The sequence below is a fragment of the Mycteria americana genome, chromosome 1 (assembly GCF_035582795.1).
Source record: "Mycteria americana isolate JAX WOST 10 ecotype Jacksonville Zoo and Gardens chromosome 1, USCA_MyAme_1.0, whole genome shotgun sequence".
Lineage (NCBI taxonomy): Eukaryota > Metazoa > Chordata > Aves > Ciconiiformes > Ciconiidae > Mycteria > Mycteria americana.
Window position 1 is genome coordinate 49455312 of NC_134365.1, and position 13514 is coordinate 49468825.

Below are 13514 nucleotides of genomic sequence, written 5' to 3' on the forward strand. Positions count from 1 at the left end.
ACCCGTTGAGATACCTGCCTAGTAGTAATGCAACAATAAATAATAATAGCATTTAAAGAGATTTTTGTCATTAGTACTGTCAGATCTGATTGAAATGTTACGAGCATTAAGGTTAAGTATATGAAGGCAATTAAATGTTAGATGGAGCACTCTCAAGAGAGTTGTATTTCCCAAGTGGAGATGGGGGCAGAGACTTGTAATGATGATGGCTATAGCCAGCTCGCTGCATGGCAGCAGTCCGAGGGTGGCATTTGGCAAGTTGGGAGCCAGGCAGGAGATTTTGCACTGCAGCAGAGTTAAACAAGTAAAATACAAATGACACCCTTTGAACTTGTAGTACCTCCCTCAGCACACACCAGCTGAAGAACTCTAAAGGAGAATGAGAACCATGTGGCACATTGTTATCTTTGCGTTCGCATGCATGTATGCACTCACTTTTCCTCTCTCTGTCTGAACCATACTGTCCTGTCAGTCACTGAGGGATGCAGGAGCGGATTCAGTTAACCATGCTACCATTTGATGCTTTGTCAGAGACCATATCTACAACCCAAGCCTCACCAGGATGTCACTTATCCTGCAACTTCCAGAAGTTTTTGTAGTACCTGGGCAGTAAGAAGAGCCTATTCCTGTTAGCCATGATCCCCTCATTCATCCAGTCACTGGCAGAGTTAAATTTTGAACCCTGAAATGTTTCTTTCTGGGTGGGGTTTGTTTTATTTTGGTTTGGTTTTATACCTCCCTGGCTGCGAATGAAACCTCTTCAGCCCAGCTCAAAGCTTATCATCATGAAAAGCCTATTTTGCTTGCTTTTTGACCATAAACCTTTTGCTCATTCCTAGCATGTGTAGAGGCCCGAATAGATCTCCATGAGTGCTTATAACCTGAGCTTGTCTTGGCCAGAGATGCAGACAAAGAGGACAAGAGCCTCACACGGATAATGGAGATTAGAGTTCAGTGTTGCTTTGCCCAATTCCTTCATGTCTCTCTGTAATAGAAGCCCTGGCCCTGAATTAGGCAGACAGGCTATCTACATAGTGTAATGGGAGAGAGAAGTACCAAAAAGGCAAGTATCTATGACATTTTGAAACCAGGCCAACTGGGCCACTGTGAGACGCTTCACAGCCTGGGATACTGAGGCAGCGATGCAGAGGCATCCTCAGGAGGCTAAGTACTGATGAAATTTCTTCTTGCATTAGACATCAGGGATGGGAAAGTTTTTTCGTTATGTAAGTGCTTTCTTCCTCTAAAGATGCAGGTTCACACCTCTCTTCTACTTGATTTGGAACAGAATTTGATGGGAGCCTGTCTTTCTATGGGAAGATGGGGCCTAAAATAGGAAAGGTTTTTCTGCTTCTTTGGTCAGACCTTTCCCATGTTGCATCAATCAATATTTATGAAAGCAGAGACTCCAGCCTTGGTTTTCCACATACCACTGATGACCTGAATCAAAGTGGCAGAGACACCTCGTCTGTTTAATGTCAGGCGAGTGAAGTACGTTCTGGGATTGCCTGCTGGAGAAGGCCAAGGAGCATGAAACATGCTGGCATCAGGATTTTGGTTGAGATGCCAACTCAACTCAACTCTGGAAATGCAAGAGCTTGGAAAATGTAGTGGAGACAGGTTTTTCCACTGACAGGTCACACTTAGGCATGAATTTTGAGGATCTTGACTGTCAGCTTTGGCTGGACCAGCAGATGCCCATGATTCAGCTAGGTAGTCATTCAGCCTTAGATGTCAGAGGTTAGATGTTCACATTTTAGCTAGTTATTTCTCGTAATAATAACTTTCAGGGAGTCCTCAGAGAGGACACACTGCAATCTGGAGCCGCTCAGTTCCCTTCACTGTCTCTAAATGGTGCCTAGTGTAACCAGCCCTTACTTTTAGGTGCTTCCCTTACAGTCTGTGATTCTCGCCTCTAGGTTTATTTGTAAGTTCCTCTCACAGTTCTTTTAATTTCAGTAAAAGTGAGAATTAATGGTCTGTCTGTGTTGGTTTGTGTGAATGATCTATTTGAAAATAGAAATACACAAATCATCCTAGACCAAACTGGCCATAAAGTACAGTGCCTTTGGTGCAAAACTGGTTACTGCAGGGTGCCTCAAAGGGAGAACAAAAGTGCCCTATAAAGCATTTTACTTGTTTTCTGTAAAGCACAAACAATTTATGGAAATGGCATTTAACTGATTATTCAATGTCCAGTTATTCACATCTAAAATAATTCCTGAAGTTGGAGAAATAAAACACTGAATGACTCCATTTAGGAAATCCTTTTGACTCAAGTGTTTTCCTTGAAACAGCAAATAGCTGGATGACCTCAAGCACATATTTAATTGTGCCTTGTACTAAAGTAATGTAATTAGCAATTACTTAGAAATGACGCTTTAAAATACTTAACAGCTACTACAGGCATGCATTTATTCAAGAGGTTTTGTTTTCTTTTGACTTCTTGTAGTATAAACTAAGTTCCCTTCTGAATGTAGCTCATACATGACTTCTCCAAATGGTTCCTCAGGGTGTGCAAAGGTGAGCAGTTTTGTTTGACAGCAGATTGCTAATGGCTGTAGGGTTCTCCTTTCTTAGAGGATAAAACTAAGTTTGTAGGAGGGCAGTGCAAGGCATGCATTTAGCCAGGCTCACAGTGTATTGGCCAAGCACACAGGCCAGCACTCTAATCTTTTTTTCTTCTTTTTTTTCCCTTTTTTTTTTTTCCACCAGGTACTGCCATTGGTAGCGGCAGTTTTGGTGGCACTGACCTGTGCATCGCTTCGCAGTGGTTTACATTCTGCTGGCAACAGAAACATAGCATGGGTGGGCAGGTCTATCTTAAAAATAATAAACGTGAAGAGAACAGAAGACTATGTGTATGTGTACTTTTCTTATAATTAATTACATGTTAATTTGAAAGCTTTCAAGTAAAACATGGACTGTATAATAGAGGCAAAAAAGACAAGCAGACTAAATTTTTAAAGTGGTACTGAGACTGTGATTGCATAAAAATACTGATATGTCCTTAAATTTGGTGGCAGTGATTAAATTAATAAAGTAGCTTACTAGTTGGAATCCAGATTCATGTGGTTCTGTTACTTTAGCTGAGGAAAATAGCAACTCCTATTCAAAAGTCCAGATCCATGGTGCAGGAATATCTTGCTATTTGCGTAGGGACAGCGCTGTGCCTATATTATTTCTTTGCCAATACCAAAGAGTTCAGTAGTGCCTAAAGTGTGTTCTCATGTTTTGCGTGCTGGTGTGTTTCTCTCTGCTGTTGCCTGCTATTTAGGGACAGCCTGTATCATGCTATACTGGGCACATACATCACACCAGATGAGGCTGCTGAGAAAATGCTATAATCTCTTTAGTGCTGCCCATTTTGATGTGCTTGGAAGGACTTACTAGGCACTAACATGTGGGCTTACCTGGGGAGGTATTAGTGGTATCACTAAAGTATGTTCCTTCAATAGCACTGTCCTATTTTCATCCTGTTCACTCATCCTACAAGGAAGCAAACCTGACAGCATCAAGCAAGTGTAGAAAGCAGCTTTCTGTTCCCAATGCTAAAGATTTATTTTCCTCTGCATTTACGAGGTCCCCTGATCCCAAGTCTCTCTCTTGTTCTGACCATGGGAATAAAGCCTGCCCCTGGGATGACTGAAGGCTTGTTCTAGACCATGAAAAGAGTAAACAAGGGCTGCGGTTGCACAGTGCAGGGTAAATCAGCTGTGCAGAGAGCAGAGCAGGGACAGCAAATTATGTAAGAAAAAGATCTTCATCCTGGGACAGGCATATTCAGGAAAAGAAATGCCACGCAGCTATGTTCTGGTTCCAAAGAGAGGCAATTAGGAGTCCAACCCAGGCGTGAACAATTCAATTTCCGCTGTCTGTTTTTTATATGGCCACTGGAATGTGTCCTGGGGACCCGATGGAGCCAAGCACACAGTTTGGCTCCAGGATGTCACCGGGGGAGAGACGTGGACAGATATATGTCCTGGCACCTGCAACTCCCATTTAGCACATCTGCTTTACTTTTCACAGATGTAACCCACATGGGGACCTCTCCCGGGACAGGCAGGACCTGCACCAAATGGGGTAAATGCATTGACAGAGGCAGGGGTTTCCTTATTACTGGGGCTGGGGGTTTCCCTGGTGACCTGCTGCTGTCAAACACAGTTTGGTAAAAGCTTATCAAGGGGGAAGCACCAAACTGATGGATCGACCTAGGTGCTAAAATGTCCTACTCTGTTAAAAAACAGAGCTCAAATCACATGCTGAATTTGAACCACCAGCGGCGTTGCTGGCTCCCAGGGGACAGCATGTGACACAAGTCTTTGTGCCCTGCCATGCAAGGGCCTAGCTTTCTGATTTAGTTTGCTATATTTTGCACGCACACCCTCCCAAAAGAAGAAAAAAAAGGAACAGGAGATAAAAAGAAAACTGCCAAACTACCACGGTCTGAAGGGGACAGTCACCACAACTCCTAAGTCCCACAGATCAACCTAATAATTTCTTTTCATCTGGAAGCTCAAGAGACGTTGGTCAGTGGTAGAGGGAAACCAGTAGAAAGAATTTGGTGTAAATAGAACAAATGGGAATAATGGGATTTAGGATTTTATATTTAGGATAATGCCCTAAATGTGGAGCAGTATTAAAAATGTCCGGGACAGTATTGGGTTGTGCACATTGCTAGGAAAGTATATATTTGAGGTGTACAGTCCTTTTGAAAAGCATACATCTCAAGGTACAGCCATAAATGGGGATGGTAGTTATTTCTTCTTCTTTAATTCAGCATTTAAGAGCTTTGCAGTATACAACATACCTTGAAGACTGGGTGTGTACAAGCGTAATCTCTGCGAATGTTGACAAGAGAATTACTGCTGTTAAGTTTATCCTGGCTTTAGTATGCTTAGATATTTATGAGGACTTAATGGTAGAACTGTCCCATCCAAATACCAGGTCATCACTTGGTATGTCAGAGCACAATGGCATGATGATTACAGTACCGTTCATGGTCACAGTTCATGTTACTCATTTGGTACATTGGTGCCACCAGCATACCGCAAAGGTAAATTATATTAAATTATTACTTTCTCTGAGCAGTTTTGTAGTATAGCTGTAAAGTATAAACCATTTTCACAAAGTTTCCTATTCTGGCTAAACTGTGCACATAAATCTCTGTTCAGGTGTTCACAAGAGGTTCTTGTAGAGATGCCTACATCCCTGTGCTTTCCAGTGATGCGTTGGAGCCTCCCCGCTCGCTCTTAGAGGTTTTCTCCAGTAACTTATAAATGTTGGTTTGTATGTTTTTGCTTCCAGTCCCATTTTGCACCAATCTATCTGCTTCATTTCATGTGGCAGTCCCATCAGATCAGAGAAGTTAAGCATTTCTGGATCACATTGGAATTTGAATGGGAATAAGACAGAAGTGTGGAGGAAGCAAGGACCAGGATCCAGCAGTGCCCTGCTCCCTTTCCAGTCTGTGCCAGGTCAGTGCCTCAGCACAGGGTTAGGATGAGCTGCACAGGAGGGAGCGCTGTCCTGCAGATAAGAAGGTTCATGGCCAGCTGTAATAACTAGATTCGGAAAGGCGGACATTACACAGCAGGGAGGTCAAAACTGAGTAGCTTGTAGGTACAGTTGCTTCTGTATCTTGTTTCAGCAAGGAGAATCCAGAAGTCCACAGACAGCCACATCTAATCCCAGCCCTGCCCTTATATGGGGCTCGGGCAGGTTTTTGGAGAGCAGATACTCTCCGCAGCACTGCCATTCTTGGCTGCTTCCTCTGTGATGGGTGGGCAGGATCCTGAAGATATAGATTATCCTTTTTTTTTTTTCCCTGAGTGAAGTGTAACTTTACTGAATCAGGGAAATCACATCAGAATTATGCTATAGATGATGTATCCTAGATGGTTAGGTCTTCAGATACGTAGAGGAACGCTCAGTGAGTCAGCCCTGCAATTTTTGGTGGAGTAGGTCTATTCCGGCGTGTGGGTGTTCGCAGAACAATTACGTAAGTGTCAGGGTAGCGAGGAACTATTGACATTTCTGGCAGCTTAACTGAGTTCTTTTCAGTCAAAAATATACTAATTGTTGTTCTCTTGCATTAAACACACCTCATTGCCTTAACTGGATTTGGGGGACATTTTTTTAAGCATCAGTTGTCAGGGCAAGATATTGGAGCCGTTTTATTCTTGAGAAAACAGGAGATTTTTCACAGTTACAGTGAGACGAACATTTGTGAGAACCATTTTAAATCATACAAGAGGGTGCGAAAGTTGCTATGCCATATGCCTGAAATTTACTATGGTAAAGCTAATTACTGCCACTGAATGCAAGGGCCCATCAGCATTTTCATCATCACACCCACCCTCAACACCTTTTCTCTTTTTTTTTTTGAGTTTTAGTTTTCCTAACTTTTTTGTATAGTTTTTAGGCTAAAGAATGATAATGCAACCTCCAAACTAACCCTTGAAATGCCTTACGGCCTATATTCAAGGTGAGTAGGTTTGGTACCCCGCTGAAGTTTGGTGGATTAAATTACGAGGCAACTGCTTTTCTACATGTATTATACAGGGAAAGAAGAAGAACTGGTTTGTTTCCCAAGAGCAAGATACCAAAATTAGTCAGACTAGGTCAGTGTCCAAATGGCATTTTCAGAGAAGATTTCTCTCTAAAGATTAAATAGGAAAGAAACAAAAACTGATAACTGTTTTCTTTCTTGTTTGATGCAAGTTGTGCCTTTGGTACCAAAAACCTTCAGTCAAACTAGCCAATGGATTTTTTTTGATCTGGATAAATATGAAATCTTTCAAATGATCATGACCTTGATATACTGTCTCTTCTTCTATATGGTACAATTAATGAGCCAGCTCACAACTCTGAATGGTGCTGGGCATCCAGCTGACATGCCTGAGTGATCGTCTAGTGAAACAGCATTTGTCCATGGCTCTTGGAGAGTCAAGAAATGGCTGTAGGATGTTTTTGACCTAAAAAAGTATATTTTCTGAAGTCAGTCAGAGAGAATGGCTCTGTTTTGTGGTCTGTGGGTTCAGAGGGAGAAGTGAACCTGCCAGCTGTGTGGGTGCTTGTCCACACACGGCACGTTGGCTGTGTTACCAAGTCCTTACCAAGACTGGAAGTATGTAAGATGAGGACTCTACCAGTGGCAGTATGTGGTGAAGAATCACTGGGATAACCTGTGTTCTTTGGGCTCCAATCAATGTATTTTTGGCCAAGAATTTTCCTAATTAGTGAGGACAACTTCAGCCTGGATGTTTTGGCTTAATGATATGTACCTTATGCCAGCTCAGATTCTTAGCATAAGGGGGGTACATTTTATCACTTGTCTCTGAAAATAGCAGAGTTTGAATCTGAAGTCGCTGCTATCATCCAATTGCTTGTCCAAAACTTAGAAAATTCTGGAGATCTGCAGTGTGAATCCATGGCCTTATATCAGTCACAGCCTGGTGAACTGAAGGGATTCGTTGTTCTGATGTGTGCAGGAGGAATTGCTTAAACCCAATGAGCAAAAACAAAGGCACTCTCAGTGCCTCATATTTCCTCCCCAGGATTCATGCAAAGTAAATAAAGGAACCAAGTCTTCTGCATTGAGTGCTTGGGATGAGAGCACTCTTCACTCTAGCCCAGTGCTTTCAACCGCCACCCATGTTGATTCATGTAGTTACTCAGAGAAAACTGGAGGCAAATAAGCATGAGTTCTTGCATACCAAGAGCTCTCTATGCTCACTGATAACATTAATCTCTCTTAGATTCAGACACAGACTAATTATTTAAAAACAATTGTTCCCACTCCTTTGGGACTCATTAACAACACACGTGATGCCTCTGCTATGTCAGGTGGACAAGAACTGTTACATACAGGTAGGGAAAGGTCACCTACCTGCATCATTCAGTTTCAGGGCAACTCAGAAACCTACAACAGGATATTTCCCTTGAAGGGTTTTGTTAGCTGGACTCTTTTTTTTCCCTGAAAACCTACAAAAGTAAATGTATGAATGCTGCATTATTAATTTGTAAAGCTAAGACATATGTTGCTGTGGGAAAACACTGACTACAGTCTGCTAATTATCAGATGCACACCTGTCTGTCTCTACTGAGGATGTATTGCTTGATTCAATCGCTTTGATGCTATTTATCTCACCTGAGTAAGATGATCAGTATTCTCAAGCTAGAGACTCGACTGGAAACAAACAGAGCAGTAGGTACTCTGGTTTTAGTGGCAAGGCAACTGTAGGTAAATTGACCCAATTCTCTTCATCGATATGTTCCACAACAAATAGCAACAGTAACATTAAAATAGTAGCAAGAAACAATAGGAAAATTCATAGCCATTAGAATAACAGCAGTCTGTGCTGTGAAAACCATTTTAGGTGTAGTGCCTCACCTCCCTGTGATTGGTGCTACAGCAGTTTTTCAAGATAGGTTAGCTGACATAGTAAGGTAAAAGCAGTGCCTGGAATAGGACCCGTGATGCTGATTGTCTTTTTGCTGTTATAAGCATAGCCCATATTGATTTTGCAACTGATTCCCTGCAAAAGTATATTGCATATTACTTTAGAAGGCAAATGAGGCCAAAATTGCAGAGAAATTAACCAAGGGCTTTTTATTCTCAGGGCTTGGAATTGATCAGGCGCTCTGATCACCCATTAAGCTGGGTTCAGCATATCATTGCCTTTAGAAAGAAGGGGAAAATGAACTTCTGACCATAGAGACAGTAGAGATAAGATGGGAGAAACATGCAGAGGGATCAGGTCCAGCTGTGGCAAGGCGAGCTCCAAGCAGGGGTTACAAGTAAGGTGAAGGTGACCCCAAAACATCCCCTATGCCAACAGCTGCCCTGTGGATCTGTGCAGCTCCAGTCCTGTGCCTCTTGTCTCCTTTCCTCCCAAATTCCCACCTGACCTTCATACTCAGGCCTCCAAAAACATGTGAGCTGCCTCCATTCACTACGGGTAGAAGAGTTTGCCCGCGAGCAATTCCTGGGCATCTGACATGTGTCCTACAGGCACTGTCAGGAGGCAAACTGATGAAAGGGTTACATGGGCCAGCGAGGAGGGAACTGAGCGTTTGCTGAGGTTGTTTTTGCCTGAGGCCACCCCTTAGAGCAAGAGCCTGTTTGGGAGCAGCCAGCAGACTTTTTGCTCCCTTGGGGTGGGGTTATGAACTGTGGCTGAGGTAGGGGAGGAAGGAGCAAGGTCTAGACAAAATGGGGCCGCTGAACCTGAGATAACAGCCCTCCACGAAACATGGTCTCTCTATCTGCAAACAGGCTGCCCACCTAGTCCGGTCTCTCTCTGAGCTCTTCTTACCGACATGAGGAGAAAATGCCTTAGCTGACATATTCTTAGATAGAGACTCTTTTCTTTAGCTCTTCATAACCTGCACAGCGAGGGCGTTTGTTGAAACTCAAGGTGTCTGTTTTCATTTCTGCTGCTGGGGGAGAGGGCACCTCAGACTTCTCCATGAGCATGGTCTAGTTCACTTTCGGAGGAAGTACTAAATGCGTCTTGAGAAGTGGCAGGGAGGACTTTCTTGTCTGACTCCTTTCCTTCCCTCAGGGCCAAAGAAGGGTTTCTAGGAAGCAATTCGGTTCTTTTTTTTAGAAGGCAGCACTTCTAGGAACCTGCAGTCAGTATATACTTGGAAGAGAGAAGATGGGTGTATCATTTCAGAGGAATCAAAATGAATTCCTGAAATCCGTGTCAAAGATTTCCTCCACGGGTTTTCTTAGCACAAGGTCCGTGTTCTTCTGAAATTTCCCTTATGTTTTCAGGACTTTCATAAGAACATGTGGGCTATATTTGCTATGGAGTGGCCCTTGGACCAGGGTGAATTTTACCTTCCAAGAATCGACTTCAGCTGAAGCAACCCAAAGTTCACGTCAAAAATTTTTTTTTTGGCCCTGCTGTCAGTGACATTTGTGAATGATGGAAAACCATCCATATGGCTAAACAGACTATCTCCACTCCCCCACAAGTAGTGACTTAGAGGATGAAAGTAATATTCATCCTGATCATCTGTTTTGTAACAGGATATTTATCTCAAGCTTTCAAGAATTTCATTATTATTGGGGGAGGAGGGGAACGGGCAGTAAGACAGGATCTGTAACAGATTATTGATGCTGGGATGTGGGTAAGCCGGAGGGAAGGAAACCTATCTGAACCCCATCAGCCCTGCTATTACCCAGGAAGAGGGGCTGTGGGCCTGTGATAATACGAGGAGGAGGAGGAGGAAGCATTCTCACCATGGTCAATTAGGAGTCCAAGGAGGCTAAGTGTGGTTTGAAAAATAGTAGGACCCTGAAAGGGGGGATGACAACACCACACCTAATACATGTGAAGAGAGGACTGGTTAGGACAGGGACTAGGAACAAGGCTGTAAATCTGTTTCTGCGAGCACATCCTCGAAAGCTAATCTCATTGTGCTGCAGGGAGGCTGGCAGTGGAGGAGGCTGAATCTCAGCTCTGGGACTCTGGTCCAGTTAAGCAAATGGCACGGTTCTTATTGATACTGGCCCAGAGTATGGCTCAGTGTTTGTGGCTGCCTAAAAATGACCTAACTTAAACTCCATTTCTGAACTAAGGAGCATGAAAATTTCAAAGCTTTTTGCTTCCAGTCAGGACTTCTAGGGGTGGTATTAATAGCTTTGGTGAACTGTACTCCATTGATTTAAAGCACCTGTGCTTCTGAAAGTCAGGATTTTATCAATTTTTTATCACTTACACAGGAAGCAGTGCTGGGCTTAATGCCATTTATCCAGCTGGACATATTGACTTTGACTTAGGAGATCAAAGCATTTGGGTTAGGGATTGTGTAACATCTTCCTATAAGAACTGTCAGGGGTAAATTTACCAAAGCCTGAAACTTTGATTGATGATCATTTTGCATGAGTCTTCAGCATCAGGAAGCACACAATAGACCCTTTCTCTTAATGGAGCTGCAGGCAGTGGTACCTTTAAACATACATATCTTGAAACACGTTTCATCACCTCCTGGAACATAACAGTACACAAACCCTGGAGGTACACTTGAAAGTAAGCTTTCGCTGGGCTCCAAGGAGGTGACCCAAGACCCTTTAAGATGCAGCTTGCTGTAGTGCAGATTGAGAGCCAGTAAGGAGAGTAAGTTATTTGTCTTTTTTTTTTTTTTTTTTTTTTTCCATTGTAATAACAGCATTTCCCAATAGATAAGAGGCTGGAAAGTGCTAGCTCAGGAGCTCAGAGGTTCAGTCCTCTGCTCCAGTGAGTCTTCCTCGCAGCACAAGACCTTCCTCCAAGGCTAGATAAAAAGAGACTTGACTTCTTGCCCCAGCTTATGGCGAGACATATCACCTTCTGTGAACCGACTTCCCCCATCTATTTATATGTGAAGGGTACTAAATACGCTTGTTAAACACTTTGGCATCTCATATCACCAATTATTGAGGGTTTGTTCACATTCTCTAACTTTTAAAAAGTAGGACCCTGGCCCCCTTCACTAGGGTAATGAGGAGAAACTCTGCAGAGCAGAGCTCAGCAGGAGATGCTAATTTAGGGGCACTAGCTGCCCCCCAACAGAGAATACCTTCTACCACTGGCTATAAAGGGAGCCACGGAGAGTAATCTCCTGTCGCTGTCTCAAACTGTAAAGTATCTGTCCCAGCCTCAGTGAAATTAAAACGATAGTGGTCCCCTCATCACAGGAGTGTTGGATGTACTTTTGGGTAGTTGCCCTTGCTGCAGTAGTAGGGGGCATGTACAGAATTAAAGGAGATTAAATATGACAGGCAGTTGTCTGAATTTTTCTCTCAACATAAAATTAAAATCCAGCAAGTTATATAGCATTATACTGGCCTTACTGCTGTCCATCCATGGGTTTGAAAGCCGTGCAGAGCTTTCTTCTGCTCTGAAAATTATTGCTGTTGTACAAGACAGTGTTAATCTTTTTTTTTGGCTAGGTGCTGAGAGTGCAGACTATGCCCAAAAGATGGGCCAGCCCTACTTTGGCCCGTCCCATCTTTGTAGCTGTGCCCTGCGGGTCTGCCCCCGGGGCTGAGCCTGGCTGCAGGGAGCTGTGCTGGCCAGCGCTTACCCAAGACTCGGGGGTCTGCAGCCAGCTTGCTTCCACCCAGAGCAGCAAGGGCATTTTGAGTGGTGGTAAAGGGGCTTGTTGCTGCCGCCGCCGCTGTTTTGTCTGCTAGTCGTAGCCTTTGTCCTGAGCGTGCCGCTGCCTGTGCCCAGCTGGCCTCTGTTACTGCAGCGTGCAGAGCTCTCCTGTCCTGCAGAAGGGCGGCAGTTTGAAAATGCTCTGTGGGCTTTTCCTTTCTTTTCCTTGTATTTTTTGTTTTTAGCTACAAACAAACAAACAAAACCTAAATATTTGGAGTGTGGATTGCATGGCTCAAGGACTCAGGATGATTAAAAGCAGGAGCCATACAGAGACATCCAGAAATGATTGTTTTTAACAAGACAGGAACTTTGTCTGAAAACAGGATGACCTGCTGCAAAAGACGCCAACAAATCCCCATAGAGCTTTAGAAAAAACAAGCAGGCGCCTGAGTGTGCTTTAAAAAAAAAATCCCGCCTAGTAATAAAAAGGGATGTAAGGGTAAACAGGAAAAGAGCACTCCACACTGCGAGCAGCCCGGAGGAGGAGAGGCTGGGAAGAGCGCTGATCTGAAAACATGATATGGAAACTGAAGGGAAAGATTTCTTAATATTCCCCAGGACAAACTCCCTGTGAAAATACAGCCTCAATGCAGATTTTAGTGGCAGTTGCCTACTAGTTCCCGTGTGCCTTTGTACCAGTAGTATGGAGGCTTTAGGAGAGTAGCACAGGCTCTGCAGGTTTTGTTGGCTGGCTTCAGTGGCCGTAAAGAAGTGTCATTTCAGACTTGCGTGAAATACAGGCTTAAGAGACAATTCTGCTGCATAACTCTATTTCCTGATGATGAAGTTACTGCAGTTCTGCACACCTGCGCTGCGGTTATACTGCAGTATGGCTCACTCTCCCAATTTTAGTGTGAATCTCATGACATATGTTGTATTTTCCACTAAGCCCTAGCTCCTCAAGTCTTGTAACTTCATGACCATCTTGGTCCTCATCTATCTGAAACAAGTCTTTCCAGCCTTCATGCCTAAGAAAGAAAATCTTGAAATCATAAAGGCAGTTTACCGTAATGCGTAGACCGAAAACACTATTATTGGTATTTTCTGATGGTGAATTTTAAAATCAAATACTATTTTGAGGAATTAGGATATTGATATTTAGCTTGATCACACTGACAACTTCTGCTTGTTGGCAGAATTTGCAGACTCCAATACTAAGCAGGTTTCCCACTGCAACCCACGTACCATCAGTGAGACACCCGTAGTGACAAACGTGATGGGATGTATATGCAGCATCAGGCCCAGGGACAGCAAATTCCTTTACAGCAGGTTTCTCCTCGGTGCTGCTCCAAAGTCAAACACTTCCTCAGAAGTGAAATAACACTTATTGCAGCTTGTGTTCGTATGTGGCCAGAA